The sequence below is a fragment of the Phyllostomus discolor genome, chromosome 8, assembly GCF_004126475.2.
Source record: "Phyllostomus discolor isolate MPI-MPIP mPhyDis1 chromosome 8, mPhyDis1.pri.v3, whole genome shotgun sequence".
Classification (NCBI taxonomy): Eukaryota; Metazoa; Chordata; class Mammalia; order Chiroptera; family Phyllostomidae; genus Phyllostomus; species Phyllostomus discolor.
The window spans coordinates 46,418,096-46,433,429 of NC_040910.2; the positions used below are offsets into that span (position 1 = coordinate 46,418,096).

The 15,334-nt window shown below is 39.6% G+C and overlaps 2 protein-coding genes across 2 annotated transcripts in view; both read left to right on the top strand.

The window, feature by feature from the left end:
• Positions 1-15,334, top strand: part of LOC114503704 (olfactory receptor 7A10-like) — a 78,352-nt gene that overhangs the window by 23,637 nt on the left and 39,381 nt on the right. The window lies entirely within an intron of this gene.
• Positions 14,934-15,334, top strand: part of LOC114503710 (olfactory receptor 7A17-like) — a 158,512-nt gene continuing 158,111 nt past the window's right edge. The window contains exon 1 of the mRNA XM_028521346.2: positions 14,934-15,085. The gene's annotated coding sequence lies outside the window, so the exon portion shown is untranslated. The remainder of the gene's footprint in view (positions 15,086-15,334) is intronic.

The following is a 15,334-nucleotide window of genomic DNA, read 5'->3' on the forward strand; positions in this document are numbered from 1 at the left end:
CCAGCCTGCAATCCCACCAACAGTACACTAGGGTCCCCTTTTCTCCACAACCTCTCCAACACTTGTTGTGTGTTGCTTTGTTTATGATGGCCATTCTGATGGGTGTGAAGGGGTATCTCATTGTGGTTTTAATTTGCATCTCTCTGATAGTTAGTGATACTGAGCATCTTTTCATGCGTTTCTGGATCCTCTGTATGTCCTCCTTGGAGAAGTGTCTGTTCAAGTCCTCTGCCCATTTTTTAATTAGGTTGCTTGTCTTCTTAGAGTGGAGTCGTTTAAGTTCTTTATATATTTTGGGGATGAAATCCTTGTGTGAGGTATCATTGGCAAATCTGTTTTCCCATACAGTTGGTTCTCTTTTTATTTTAATATTGTTTTCTTTAGCTGTGCAGAAGCTTTTTATTTTGATGAGATCCCATTTGTTTATTCTTTCCTTTATGTCCCTTGCTCTAGGAGACATGTCAGTAAAAAAGTTTCTGTGTGAAATATCTGAGATTTTCCTACCTACGTTCTCTTCTAGGACTTTAATGGTGTCACGGTTTATATTTAAGTCTTTTACCCACCTTGAATTTATTTTTGTATAAGGTGTAAGTTGGTGCTCGAGTTTCATTTTTTTGCACGTAGCTGTCCAGTTCTCCCAACACCATTTCTTGAAGAGGCTATTTTTTTTCTATTTTATGTTGCTGCCCCCTTTGTCAAATATTAATTGACCGTAAAGACTTGAGTTTATTTCTGAGCTCTCTGTTCTGTTCTATTGGTCCCTGTGCCTGTTTTTATGCCAGTACCAGGCTGTTTTGATTACAGTGGCCTTGTAAGTATAGTTTAGTGTCAGGTATTGTGATCCGTCCTACTTTACTCTTCTTTCTCAAAATTGCAGCAGCTATTCAGGGTCGTTTATGGTTCCATATAAATTGTTGAAGTGTTTGTTCTATGTCTGTGAAATCAGCCATTGGTACTTTAATGGGTATTGCATTAAATGTGTAAATTGCTTTTGGTAGTATGGACATTTTGATGATATTAATTCTTCCAATCCATGAACACGCTATATGCTTCCATTTGTTTGTGTCTTCCTTGATTTCTCTCCTCAGTGTTATGTAGTTTTCTGAATACAGGTCTTTTACCTCTTTGGTTAGGTTTATTCCTAGGTATTTTATTTTTCTTTTTGCTATTTCAAATGGGATTTTTTTCTTGATTTCTGCTTCTGCCGTTTCATTGTTGGTGTACAGAAATGCCTTTGATTTCTGGATATTGACTTTGTATCCCGCTATTTTGCCAAATTCATTTATTCGGTCGAGCAGTTTTTTTGGTGGAGTCTATAGGATTTTCTATGTACACTATCATGTCATCTGCAGACAGTGACAGTTTTGTTTCCTCCTTTCTGATTTGAATTCCTTTTATTTCTTTTTTGTGTGTGATTGCTGTGGCTAAAACTTCCAGTACTATATTGAGTAGAAGTGGTGAAAGTGGACATCCTTGCCTTGTTCCTGATCTTAGTGAAAAGATTTTAATTTTGCCCATTGAGTATAATGTTGGCTGTAGGTTTCTCATATATGGCCTTTATTATGTTGAGGAATGCTCCCTCTATTCCCACTTTGCTGAGTGTTTTCATCAGAAATGTGTGCTGTACCTTGTCAAATGTTTTTTCTGCATCTATTGATATGATCATGTGGCTTTTGTCTTTGCTTTTGTTTATGTGATGTATTACATTTACTGATTTCCGAATATTGTACCATCGTTTCATCCCTAGGATGAACCCCACTTGGTCATGGTGTATGATCTTTTTAATGTACTGTTGGATGTGGTTTCCCAGTATCTTGTTGAGGATTTTAGCGTCAATGTTCATCAGCGATATTGGCCTGAAGTTTTCTTTCTTTGTTGTGTCTTTATCTGGTTTTGGAATTAGGATGATGTTGGCCTCATAAAAAGAGTTTGGGAGACTCCCATCTTTTTGGATTTTTTGAAATAGTCTGTGAAGGATAGGGGTTAGCTCTTCCTTAAATGCTTTGTAGAATTCTCCTGTGAAACCATCTGGCCCAGGGCTTTTGTGTGTTGGGAGTTTTCTGATTACTGCTTCAATTTCTTTTGCTGTTATTGGTTTGTGCAGGCTTTCTGCTTCTTTTTTATTGAGTTTTGGAAGATTATATTTTTCTAGAAATTTGTCTATTTCATCTAGGTTTTCAAATTTCTTGGCATACAGCTCTTTGTAGTAATTTGTTACAATCCTTTGTATTTCTGTGGTATCTGTTGTAATCTCTCCTCTTTCATTTCTGATTGTGTTTATTTGGGTTTTCTCTCTTTTTTTCTTGATGAGCCTGCTTAAAGGCTTGTCGATTTTGTTTATCTTTTGAAAGAACCATGTCCTGGATTCATTGATCTTTAGAATTGTGCTTTTAGTCTCTATGTCATTTAATTCTGCTCTGGCCTTGGTTATTTCCTTCCTTCTTCTTGCTCTGGGCTGTCTTTGTTGTTGCTCCTCGAGTTCTTGTAGATGTAGGGTTAGGCTGTTTGTTTGAAATGTTTCTAACTTTTTTAGGTGGGCCTGTATTGCTATGAACTTCCCTCTCAGGAATGCCTTGGCTGTGTCCCATCAGTTTTGGGTTGTTGTGAGTTCATTTTCATTTGTTTCCAGAAACCTTTTGATTTCTTCCCTAATATCATTTTTGACCCATTCATTGTTTAATAGCATGCTATTCAATCTCCATGAATTTGAGTTTTGGGTTTTTTTTCCCCTTGGGGTTGGTTTCTAGTTTCAGTCCCTTGTGATCCGAGAAAATGCTTGGTATGATTTCAATTTTTTTGAAATTGTTGAGGCTTGCTTTGTGTCCTATCATGTGGTCAATCTTTGAAAATGTTCCATGTACATTTGAAAAAAATGTGTATTTGGCTTCTTTTGGATGGAGGGTTCTGTATATATCGGTAAATCCCATTTCATCTAGGGTATTGTTTAATGCCACAATATCTTTGTTGATATTTTGTTTGGAAGATCTGTCCATTTTTGACAGTGGGGTGTTAAAATCCCCCACTATAATTGTGTTGCTGTCAATATCTTTCTTGAAGTCCTCTAAGATTTTCTTTATGTATTTGGGTGCTCCTATGTTGGGTGCCTATATATTTACAATATTTATGTCTTCTTGGTGGATTCTTCCCTTGAGTACTATGAAGTGACCTTCTGGATCTCTCTTTATGGCTGTTTTTTGGAAGTCTATTTTGTCAGATATGAGTATTGCTACCCCGGCTTTTTTTTTTCCTGTCCGTTTGCTTGGAAAATTTGTTTCCAGCCCTTCACTTTTAGCCTGTGGAGATCTTTTATTCTGATGTGGGTCTCTTGTAGGCAGCATATGTGTGGGTCATGTTTTCTTATCCAATCAGCTATTCTATGTCTTTTGATTGGAGCACTTAATCCATTTACATTTAAGGTTATTACTGATAGGTACTTATTCATTGTCTTTTATGTATGTGTGATCCTCTCTCACTCTCTCTTTTCCTTTCTTTCCTTAAAGCAGTCCTTTTAGGATCTCTGGCAGAGCTGGTTTAGTGGAGGTGTATTCTTTTAGACTTCTTTTGTCTGAGGAACTTCTTCTTTGGCCTTCTATCTTGATTGAGAGCCTTGCTGGGTAAAGTAGTCGTGGTTGCAGGCCTCTGGTTCTCATTACTTGGATTATTTCTTGCCATTCTCTTCTGGCTTGGAGTGTTTCCATTGAGAAGTCAGCTGCTAACCTTATTGGGGCTCCCTTGTATGTTATTTCCTGTTTCTCCCTTGCTGCCTTTAAGATTCTGTCTTTGTCTTGAAATTTTGCCATTTTGATTATGATGTGTCTTGAAATGGGTCTCTTTGGGTTCCTCTTGATTGGGACTCTCTGTGTTTCCTGGATTTGTGTGATTTGTGTCTCATCAAATATGGGAAGTTTTCCATCATTCCTTTTACAAATAGGTTTTCTATCCCTTGTTCTTCTTCTTCTCCTTCTGGTATCCCTATTATATGGATATTATTATGTTTCATATTGTCTTGCATTTCTCTTAATCCCTCTTCATTCTTTCTGAGCCTCTTTTCCTTTTCTTGCTCTTTCTAGGTGTTTTCTTGTACTTTGTCCTCTAGCTTGCTGATCCGATCTTCTGTTTCATCGATCCTGCTTTTCATTCCTTCTACTGTGTTCTTCAGTTCAGAAATTGTATTCTTCATTTCCTCTTGGCCCTTGTTGAGAGTTTCTATTTCCTTTTTTATGCTGATGTAATTTTCAGTAAGTTCATTGTAGCTTCCCTGTAGTGTCTGGTAGCTCATTGTGAGCTCCTTGAGCTTCCTGACAATCATTGCTTTGAACTCAATGTCCGATAGTTGAATCGTCTCTATTTCATTTAGCATTCTTTCTGAGGCTTCCTCCTTTCCTTTCATTTGGGGATTGTTTCTTTGTCTTCCCATTGCTTGTGAGACTCCTCTTGTTTGCCTCAGCTTCTTATATTGATCTGTTCTGGCTCCCTGGGTTTATGTTGTGAACTTCTTTAGTAGAATAGCAGTGAGTTTCAGTGGTGCTGTTTCCTTGATCTCCCAAGCTCACTGGTCTTGGGCTGTCGTTTAAGTTGGCTTTGTGTTTGTCTTTGGGTTTTGATTGTTGTTGGGTCTTTCTTTGGTGGTTCCTTCCCACCAGCTGGTTAAATGAGGGTCACTCTGTCCACCACCTTCTGTATTTTGTTGTGCTGGTGAGGGCAGGTTGTGTTGAAGCTGGTTCTTCTGTGTGTACAAGGTATAAAGAATTCTTGTTCAGTTGCTTGTATTGGGTACTGTCTCTACTGTTTCGTTGTATTTCCTGATAGGTCCTGGATTGATGTTTGTGTGGTTACTACTCCCTCCTTCACCTTCTTCTGCTGTTATCTGTTAGTGGTTCCTTTGTTGTTGGGTTTCCTCTTCCAGTGGGTATCCCGGTGTTCACCTCCTCCAGTTATTATTTTTTGTCATCAGTTGGAAGGGGAAGGCAAAATGGTTTAAGACAGCAACAGAGAATTCTATGCTATTTACAGTAGTAGCAAGTAGGGAAGAGATAGCAAATCCTTTGACTATGTATAGGGTTAACCATGATCTTCCACCCAGCTAGCTGATTTTTAGAAAGGATGGAAAGAAGATAAGACTCTTGTTGGGGAAGGAAGGATTGTGAGTTAGATCTATAAAGCAGGGAGGTTGTGGGCGGTCAGATTCTCGGGTAAGGTGAGAGTAAAGGATAGTAAATAGGTGTAGTGTGTGAGAGAATAGCGTTAACCACTACAGTAATAGAGTTCAGGAAACTTTGAAATGGGCTAAGATCTGATTGGGGGGACAGCGTTGTGAAGTAATTACAATTGCATGGTACAGCAGTTATTTAGAATAATATTATGGCAACAATCATATGACAGAATCTATGAGATCTAGGTAACAAGAATAGGGAGTACAGAACCTGGAGTAGTGTGCTGATGGGACACAGGTGAGTTAAAGGACAGTAGTTTAGTAATACAGTATAGAAAAAGATATCAGGGGAAAGCTGTCAGGTCATACAATATATCCAGCCTAGCAAAGCAGGCTATACAAAAAGAAGAGGGATATAAAAATACTATTTAAAAGATGTAGGAATACTGGAAAATAATAATAATACAAATATGCAGTAACTTGCAGGTTCTCTGTAATAGCAGAGTGACATTTATCTCACTGTCCCAGCTGTTGTGATGCCCCTTGTTTGGGTTCAACTTTGGTCTTTTCACAGATCCAGGATTTTGTCTCACTTGTAGGTATTTAGAAAAAATTTTAAAAATTAAAAATAGACAAGACAGATGAAGGAAGAATAGATAAAATTGGAGGACAGGAAAGAGGAAGGAATAAAACAAGAAATCAGGTAAGAGAGGAAAAAGAAATCAAAAGAGAATAAAAACAATAAAAATTAAAAAATTAAAAATTGTTAAAAAAATAGAATCAAATTGAAAACTCTTGATTTCAAAGTGGCCAAACTGGTTTTTCTGCTCTTGCTGGCTGAGGCAGGCTGAAGGATGATTTGCTTGGCTTTTCTTCCTCGGCCAGCGGAGCTCGCACTGGCTCCTCAGCCTTGCGCCCTTGGTGTGGGAATCAGGTCTTTCCCCAGGGTTACTGCTGTGGACTGGGGTGTGCTGATGTTCTCCCTACATGAGCGCGCCTGTGCGCCCGTGTGCCTGTGTGCCCACAGTTGGGTAGCAGGGAGGCTGGAGCCACTGACCACTTTAGGAGAATTCCCCAAACAGTGTCTGTGTCTATTCACTCCTTCCTCTTGAGAAATTCCTCCCGTTCAAGCCTGCTGCTCCCCTCAGTGGCCTGGCTTCTCCCACCGCCAAATGCTCCAGCCAGACTGGCGACTGTGAGGGTCCGGGCCTGCTGTGTGACCCACCTCTCCGGTGTCTACAGCCTCCAAAGGTGCTCACAGCCCCCGTGTGTTTGCCAGCACCTGGATTCCTCCCAGAGCGTCTCAGACCTTGTTTGGCTGGGGAGGGGGCACTTGTCCCGGTTCTCTCACAAGGACCATATGGCAAACCCAGCAGCGGGCCCCGGGCCTGGGGCTGCAGCCCGGGGACCACACGCTGGTCCCCGGGACCCTACCTTGTTGCAGCACTCTTCTTAGGGTCTGGTCTGTGGTCTTTTGGTTCTGCCACAATCCTTGGTGCCCTATTTTCAAAAATGCTGAAGTATGTTGGTTGCTTGCCTCTCTACTCCATAGATCGGTCAGGATTTTCTCCCCTGAGCAGAGGAAAGCCGAATCTGCTCCTTCCTACTCTGATGCCATCTTAGCCCCCTCTATTGTAGTATGGACATTTTGATAAGGTTAATTCTTCTAATCCATGAACATGGTGTATGTTTCCATTTGTTTGTGTCTTCCTTAATTTCTTTCTTCAGTGTTGTAAAGTTTTCTGTATACAGGTCTTTTACTTCCTTGGTTAGATTTATTCCTAGGTATTTTATTTTTCTTGTAGCTATAGCAAGTGGAATTTTTTTCCTTAATTTCAGCTTCTGCTGTTTCATCGTTGGTATACAAAAATGCCTTTGATTTCTGGATATTGACTTTGTATCCCGCTGTTTTGCCATATTTGTTTATTAGGTCAAGCAGTTACTTTTATGGTGGAGTCTATAGGATTTTCTATGTACACTATCATGTCATCTGCAAACAATGACAGCTTTGTTTCCTCCTTTCCGATTTGGATGCCTTTTATTTCCTTTTCTTGTCTGATCGCTGTGGCTAAAACTTCCAGTACTATATTGAATAAAAGAGGTGAAAGTGGACATCCTTGTCTTGTTCCTGATCTTAGTGGAGAAGATTTTAGTTTTTGCCCATTGGGTATGTTGTTGGCTATAGGTCTCTCATATATGGCCTTTATTATGTTGAGGAATGCTCCCCCTATTCCCACTTTGCTGAGTGTTTTTTATTATAAATGGGTGCTGTACCTTATCAAATGCTTTTTCTGCATCTATTAATATGATCATATGAATTTTATCTTTGCTTTTGTTTATGTGATATATTATATTTACTGATTTGTGAATATTCAACCATCCTTGCTTCCCTGGGATGAATCCCACTTGGTCATGGTGTATGATCTTTTTAATGTATTGTTGGATGTGGTTTGCCAGAATTTTGTTGAGGGTTTTAGCATCTATGATCATCAGTGATATTGGCCAGAAGTTTTCTTTCTTTGTTGTGTCTTTATCTGGTTTTGGGATTAGGATGATGGTGGCTTCATAATAAGAATTTGGGAGTCTTCCATCATTCTGGACTTTTTGGAATAGTCTGTGGAGGATAGGGGTTAGCTCTTCCTTAAATGCTTTGTAGAATTCTCCTGTGAAAACATCCGGACATGGACTTTTGTGTATCAGGAGTTTTTTGATTACTGTTTCAATTTCATCCACTGTTATTGGTCTGTTCAGGCTTTCTGCTTCTTTTTTATTGAGTTTTGGAAGATTATATTTTTCTAGAAAGTTGTCCATTTCACCTAGGTTTTCAAATTTTTTGGCATACAGCTCTTTGTAGTAATTTCTTACAATCCTTTGTATTTCTGTGGTATCTGTTGTAATCTCTCCTCTTTCATTTCTGATTGTGTTTATTTGGATCCTTTCACTTTTTTTCTTGATGAGTCTGCTTAAAGGCTTGTCTGTTTTGTTTATCTTTTGAAAGAACCAGCTCCTGGATTCATTGATCCTAGAATTCTGCTTTTAGTCTCATGTCATTTAATTCTGCTCTGATCTTGGTTATTTTCTTCCTTCTGCTTGCTCTGGGCTGTCTTAGTTGTTGTTCCTCAAGTTCTTGTAGATGTAGGGTTAGTTTGTTTGTTTGAAATGTTTCTATCTTTTTTAGGTAGGCCTGTATTGCTATGAACTTCCCTCTCAGGACTGCCTTGGCTGTGTCCCATCAGTTTTGGGTTGTTGTGAGTTCATTTTCATTTGTTTCCAGAAACACTTTGATTTCTTCCTTTATTTCATTGTTGACCCATTCATTATTTAATAGCATGCTATTCAATCTCCATGATTTTGAGTGTTTTGGGTTTTTTTCCTTGGGCTTGGTTTCTAGTTTCAGACCTTTGTGGTCAGAGAAAATGCTTGGTATGATTTCAATTTTCTTGAATTTGTTAAGGCTTGTTTTGTGTCCTATCATGGTGTCTATCTTTGAAAATATTCCATGTGCGTTTGAAAATAATGTGTATTTTGCTTCTTTGGAATGGAAGGCTCTCTATATATCAGTTTAGTCCCTTTCCTCTAGGGCATTATTGAATGCCACAGTATCTTTGTTGATATTTTGTTTGGAAGATCTGTCCATTTTTGATAGTGGGGTGTTAAAATCCCCCACTATAATTGTGTTGCTGTCAATATCTTTCTTAAAGTCCTCTAAGATTTTCTTTATGTATTTGGGTGCTCCTATGTTGGGTGCCTATATATTTACAATATTTATGTCTTCTTGGTGGATTCTTCCCTTGAGTATTATGAAGTGACCTTCTGGATCTCTCTTTATGGCCCTTTTTTGGAAGTCTGTTTTGTCTGATATGAGTATTGCTACCCCTGCTTTTTTTTTCCTGTTCATTTGCTTGGAAAATTTGTTTCCAGCCCTTCACTTTTAGACTGTGTATATCTTTTGTCCTGAAGTGGGTCTCTTGTAGGCAGCATATGTGTGGGTCATGGTTTCTTATCCATTCAGCTATTCTATGTCTTTTGATTGGAGCACTTAATCCATTCTTAATCCATTTACATTTAAGGTTATTACTGATAGGTACTTATTCATTGCCATTTTCATACCTGTGTTTCCCTCTCTCTCTCTCTCTCTCTCTCTCTCTCTTCCTTATTTTCCTTAAAGCAGTCCCTTTAGCATCTCTTGCAGAGCTGATTTGGTGGAGGTGTATTCTTGTAGACTTCTTTTATCTGGGAAGCTTCTTCTTTGGCCTTCTATCTTGATTGAGAGCCTTGCTGGGTAAAGTAGCCTCGGTCGAAGACCTCTGGTTCTCATTACTTGGAATATTTCTTGCCATTCTCTTCTGGCTTGGAGCATTCCCATTGAGAAGTCAGCTGCTAACCTTATCGTGGCTCCCTTGTATTTTACTTCTTATTTCTCCCTTGCTGCCTTTAAGATTCTCTCTTTGTCTTGAAATTTTGCCAGTTAAATTATGATGTGTCTTGAAGTCGGCCTCTTGAGGATCCTCAAGAGTGGGACTGTCTGTGTTTCCTGGACTTGTGTGAATTTTTCTCTCATCAAATTAGGGAAGTTTTCCATCATTCCTTTTTCAAATAGGTTTTCTATTTCTTGCTGTTCCTCTTCTCCTGCTGGTATTCCTATTATATGGATATTATTACATTTCATATTGTCTTGCATTTCTCCTAATCCCTCTTCACTCTTTTTGATCCTCTTTTCCTTTTGTTGCTCCTTCTGGGTGATTTCTTCTACTTTGTCCTCTAGCTTGCTGATCTGATCTTCTGCTTCATCAATCCTGCTTTTCATTCCTTCTACCGTGTTCTTCAGTTCAGAAATTGTATTCTTCATTTCCTCTTGACCCTTGTTGATAGTTTCTATTTCCTTTTTCATGTTGATATAGTTTGCAGTGAGTTCATTGTAGCGTCCCTGTAGTTTCTGGTAGCTCATTGTGAACTCATTGAGCTTCCTGATAACCATTGCTTTGAACTCAATATCTGATAGTTGAGTTGCCTCTATTTCATTTAGCATTCTTTCTAAAGCTTCCTCTTTTCCTTTCATTTGGGGATTGTTTCTTTGTCTTCTCATTGTTTGTGAGACTCCTCTTGTTCGCCTCAGCTTCTTAAATTGATCTGTTCTGGCTCCCTGGGTTTGTGGTGTGAACTTCTGTGGTAGAATACCAGTGAGTTTCAGTGGTGCAGTTTCCTTTATCTCCTGAGTTCACTGGTCTTGGGTTGTCACTGGTCTAGGCTCTGTGTTGTCTTTGGGTTTTGATTGTTGTTGGGTCTTTCTTTGGTGGTACCTTCCCACTAGCTGGTTAAATGAGGGTCATTGTGTCCACCACCTCTTGTATTTTGTTGTGCTGGTTAGAGCAGGTTTTGTTGAAGCTGGTTCTTCTGTATGTATAAGGTTTTGAGGATTCTCTCTTGCTCTTGTTCAGTTGTTTGTACTGGGTACTATCTCTACTGTTTAGTTGTATTTACAGATAAGTCCTGCATTGAGGTTTGTGTGGTTTCCACTCCCTCCTTCACCTTCTTCTGTTGTTATCTGTTGGCGGTTCCTTTGGTTGTTGGGTTTCCCCTTCTAGTTAGTATCCTGGTGTTCACCACTTCCACCTACACTTTTTTGTGATCCCTTGCAGGGGGAAGACAAAATTGTTTAAGACAGCAAGACAGTATTCTATGATATTTACCGTAACAGCCAGAAGAGAAGAGACAGGAGATCCTTTGGTAGTATTAACTATGATTTTCCACCCAGCTAGCTGATTTTTAGAAAGGATTGAAAGAAGGTAAGAGTCTTGTTGGGGAGGGAAGGATTGTGAGTTGGATCTAGAAAGCAGCGAGGTTGTGGGAAGTCAGATTTTGAGGTAAGGTGAGAGTAAAGGAGAGTAAATAGATGTAGTGTGTGAGAGAATAGAGTTAATGACTGCAGTAACAGAGTTTAGGTAATTTTGAAGTGGGCTAAGATCTTGGAGGGGTGTTGTAAAGTATTTACAATTGCATGAAACAGCAATTATTTACAATAATATTAGAGCAACAATCATATGACAGAATCTATGAGGTCAAGATAACAAGAATAGGGAGTGTAGAACCTTGAGTAGTGTGCTAACGGGACACAGGTGAGGTGAAGGACAGTACATTAGCAATACACTATAAAAGAGATATCAGGGGAAACCTGTCAGGTGATACAATATACCAGCCTAACAAAGCATACTATACAGAAAAAAGAGGAATACAAAAATATTATTTAAAAAATGTAAGAATAATAGAAAAATAATAATAATACAAATATGCAATAACTTGCAGGTTCTCTAATAGCAGAGCGAAATTTGTCTCACTGTCACAGCTGTAGTGATTCCCCTTCTTTGGGTTCAACTCTGGTCTTTTCACAGGTCCAGGTTTCTGTCTCACTTGTAGGTATTTAAAAAATACAAATAAAAAAGGTAGATGAAGGAAGGAAGAAGAGTTAAAATTGGAGGAAAGAAAGGAGGAAGGAATAAAACAAGAAATCAGGAAAGAGAGAAAACAGAAACTAAAAGAGAATAAAAATAATAAAAATTAAAAAATTAAGAATTGTTTAAAAAAATAGAATAAAATGTAAAAGTCTCTTGGTTTCAAAGTGGCCAAACCGGTTTTTCTGGTCTTGCTGGCTGCAGCAGGCTGAGGGGTGATTGGCATGGCTTTTCTTCCTTCAGAATCTGCACTCAGTCAGTGGTGCACACTGTCTGGGGAGCTATCATGGCTCCTGGGCCCTGAGCCCTGGGTGTGGGAACCAGGCCTTTCTGCAGGGTTACGGCTGTGGACTGGGGTGTGGCGATGCGCTCCCACGTGTGAGTGAGTGCTTGTGCCCTCGGCCAACCACCTCACCCTTCCCAGCGCTATGGGGGTGTGCAGGGTCCTCCACACAAGCACAACCCTGTGTGCAAACTCGGGATCACTGCCCAGCTGGGTGGCAGGGAGGCCTGCAATTGCTGTAGGGAGAATTGCCCAAACAGTGTCTGTCTTTTCACTCCTTCTTCTTGAGAAATTCCTCCTATTCAAGCCTGCCACCCCACACCTTGGCCTGGCTTCTCCTGCAGCCCAACTTTCCAGCCAGACTGGTGATGTGGGGGTCAGCACTCGTTGTGCGACCCAACCCTGCCAGTGTCCACAGACTCTGAGGTTTCTCACAGCCCTTGTGTGTTTGCTAGCAATTGGGTTCCTCTCGGTGCCACTCAGACCCTGTTCGGCTGGGGAGGGAGCAGTTGTCCCGGCTCTCTCCCAAGGACTCTGTGGCAAAGTTGGCAACGGTTGCTGGGCCTGGGGCTGCAGCCCCCTTCCCCCAACCTCATGCTGGTCCCTTAGACCCTACCATGTTGCAGCACTCCTCTCATCGACTGGTTTTTCAGTTCCGCCACAATCCTTAGTCCCCTATTTTTACATATGCTAAGGTGTGTTGGTTGCTTGCTCCTCCACTCTGTATATCAGCCAGGATTCTCTCCCGTGAGTAGAGGGAAGCCAAATCTGCTCCTTCCTACTTTGATGCCATTTTCCTTCCTAATTTTCCTATTATCATTTATTGGAGGTTCTATCCTTTTCCCTTTTGTATGTTGTTGGCTCCTTTCTCCAAATTAAAGACCTTATGGTGTGGGTTTATTTCTGAGCTCTCTGTTCTGTTTCATTGATCTCTGAGTCTGTTTTTATGCCAGTAGCATACTGCTTTAATTACTATAGCTTTATAATATAATTTGAAATTTGTGAGTGTGATACCTCTAGCTTGGTTTTGCTTTCTCAAGATTGCTTTGGCTATTCAGGGTCATTTGTGGTCCTATTCAAATTTAAGGTTTATTTGTTCTATTTCCATGAAAAATGCCACTGGAATTTTGATAGAGATTGCATTGAACCTGTAGAATGTTTTGAGTATGTTAAAAAATTCAGCCTAGCAAGTTTGAAGATCTACTTAGCTTATTAAGTAATTCATCAATCAGCCGGCACCTCATTTACCAACTAAGAGAGGGATGTAAAGGGCTGTACAAAATGGAAGCTTTATATAGAAAGAAGAGTGATGAAAGGGAGCTATTAACAATAGAAAGAAAGGATTCCTTAGGGGTTCTGACATCTTTTCTGTGGGGATGAGAACAAGAGGATGTTTGAAATATCGTGTTCTATAGGGTTTATAGGTCTTTTTTTTTTTTACCTATTTTTATATTTGAAGAATTTTTATCAGGCAGGTTACTTTTTCATTCCACAGGGATTGAGAAGGCCCATGTGACATATTACTGGTGCTTGACCTGAAAATTTCAGCCTGGTTGATTAAAGTCAGTTCTTGTGAGGTGTTGAGACAGCCTGTAGATCGAGTATCAATCTCTGTTTGGTATCATGGGTGTTTAGCATGAGTGATGCCATTTTGAGCCTGAGGTATAGACATTTTAACAACATTAATTGTTCCAAACAGTGAGCACAGTATATTTTCCCATTTATTTTTGTCTTCTTCAGTAACATTCAGCAGTATCTTATAGTTTTCAATGTACAGGGTTTTCACTTCCTTTGTTATGTTCACTCCAAAATTTAGTGTTTCTTTTTCTTTTTGACGCAGTTGTAAATGGGATTGTTTTCTCAGTTTCCCTCTCTGACAGTTTGTAATGACAAAATGTTATTAGACACTACAGGCTTCAGTAAACTAACTTTGTATCCCACAGCAGTGCTGAATTCACTTATTAGTTCTAACAAAGTTTCATATTTTAAATATTTATTGGAGCTAATGACTGAAATGAATTGAACATACTTAAAATGCAAAACTTGTTGAATTCAAGGAAGCATACAGAAATTATGGGTTAAAATACATTTTTTCTTGAATAAATCCTCTTTGGTGACAAACCCCCTATCAATACGATTTTTCAGTCCATAATAATACTTTGAAGTTGGAGAAGGGCTGGTCTTGACTAGGTTATATTTCCTTTTAAATTTGACATAATTATTTGTGTTGGGTATTGTAGGTACTCAGCAGCCTCTTTTCAGACATTGCCACAGAGCTGGAGGGGAAAACCATCCTTGGATGGGAACCACTGCAGTGTGTGAGAACTGGAAGCAGCCTGACATTCCAATCATCCCCCATTCCTTACTCTGATTATAACTTTGGGAAGATCACTGAACTCCTTCCAGTCCCATTTCAGCAATGGGGAATGGAGTTCATAAATGTTCCACCTCACAGAAGAGATGTTTATAGAAATTAAGTTAAGCAATGTTAACAATAGGCACTAAATTCAGCATATGTAGCATAAAATTATATAAATTCATCTCCTACTTAATGAAGGTTTTCTAGTGAGGAAATAAATGGCAGCCCTTTTGATCTCAGTATGAAATTTCTCATTGATTTGGCAAATGAAGCCAAGGAGTGTAGTGCCAAAAGCTCTACATCAAAGTTACACAGTTATCTCCCTTGTTGGAGAGAAATAGTGATTGCTAGGAGGTATCACAGATTGTGCCCCACCACAAGTCTGTGAGTTAAAGTCCCAAAGGTTCTAGTCAAGGTAGTGTCCTCAGCCTTAGACTTTGGAGTAACTTTAACTCAAAGTGCTGGGAGGTTACAGGATTCCCTTGACTTCAAATCTAATCCCTTAGAAACAGAGAATCAACAGGCAGATTTTCCATTCAGTCCACACGAGTGTCCCAAAGGGAAATGAGGTGCTCAGAAGAGGGAATAACAGGGGGATGGTATCTAATGAGCAGATGAAAGGAGAAGTAAATATCTTCTCTGCAGCAGACTCTCAATGTGGGCACCTTAGGACAGGCAGAATGTACTTGATTCTTCAGGAGACCTAACTCTGGTCCAGAGACCACTATTTGACTCCTTCCTGCTCTTTTGTCTGAGGACAGAGCTTCAGTCTTCAACATTAGCCATCCAGGGCAGGATTCGTACTTCTACAAGGAGCCCTTCCTTTCAGAGACCCTGTCCACGTGAGTCTCAGAGTGCAGCAGATGGTGTGGAGAAGATCCAAAGAGAATGGATCCTAGAATTTCTACTGGTGGTAACGTGAGAGACTAACCAGGCTAGCTCAGAGCTGAGAGATTACCATATCTGCTTGCTAGGTAATCTAATGAATATATAATAGTTTCATATATTAGAATATTGTTTTCCTTAATATATTGCTACTTGGCATAGAATTCCTCTATATATGTATAGATGATTTAGGGAAATGTGTGAAA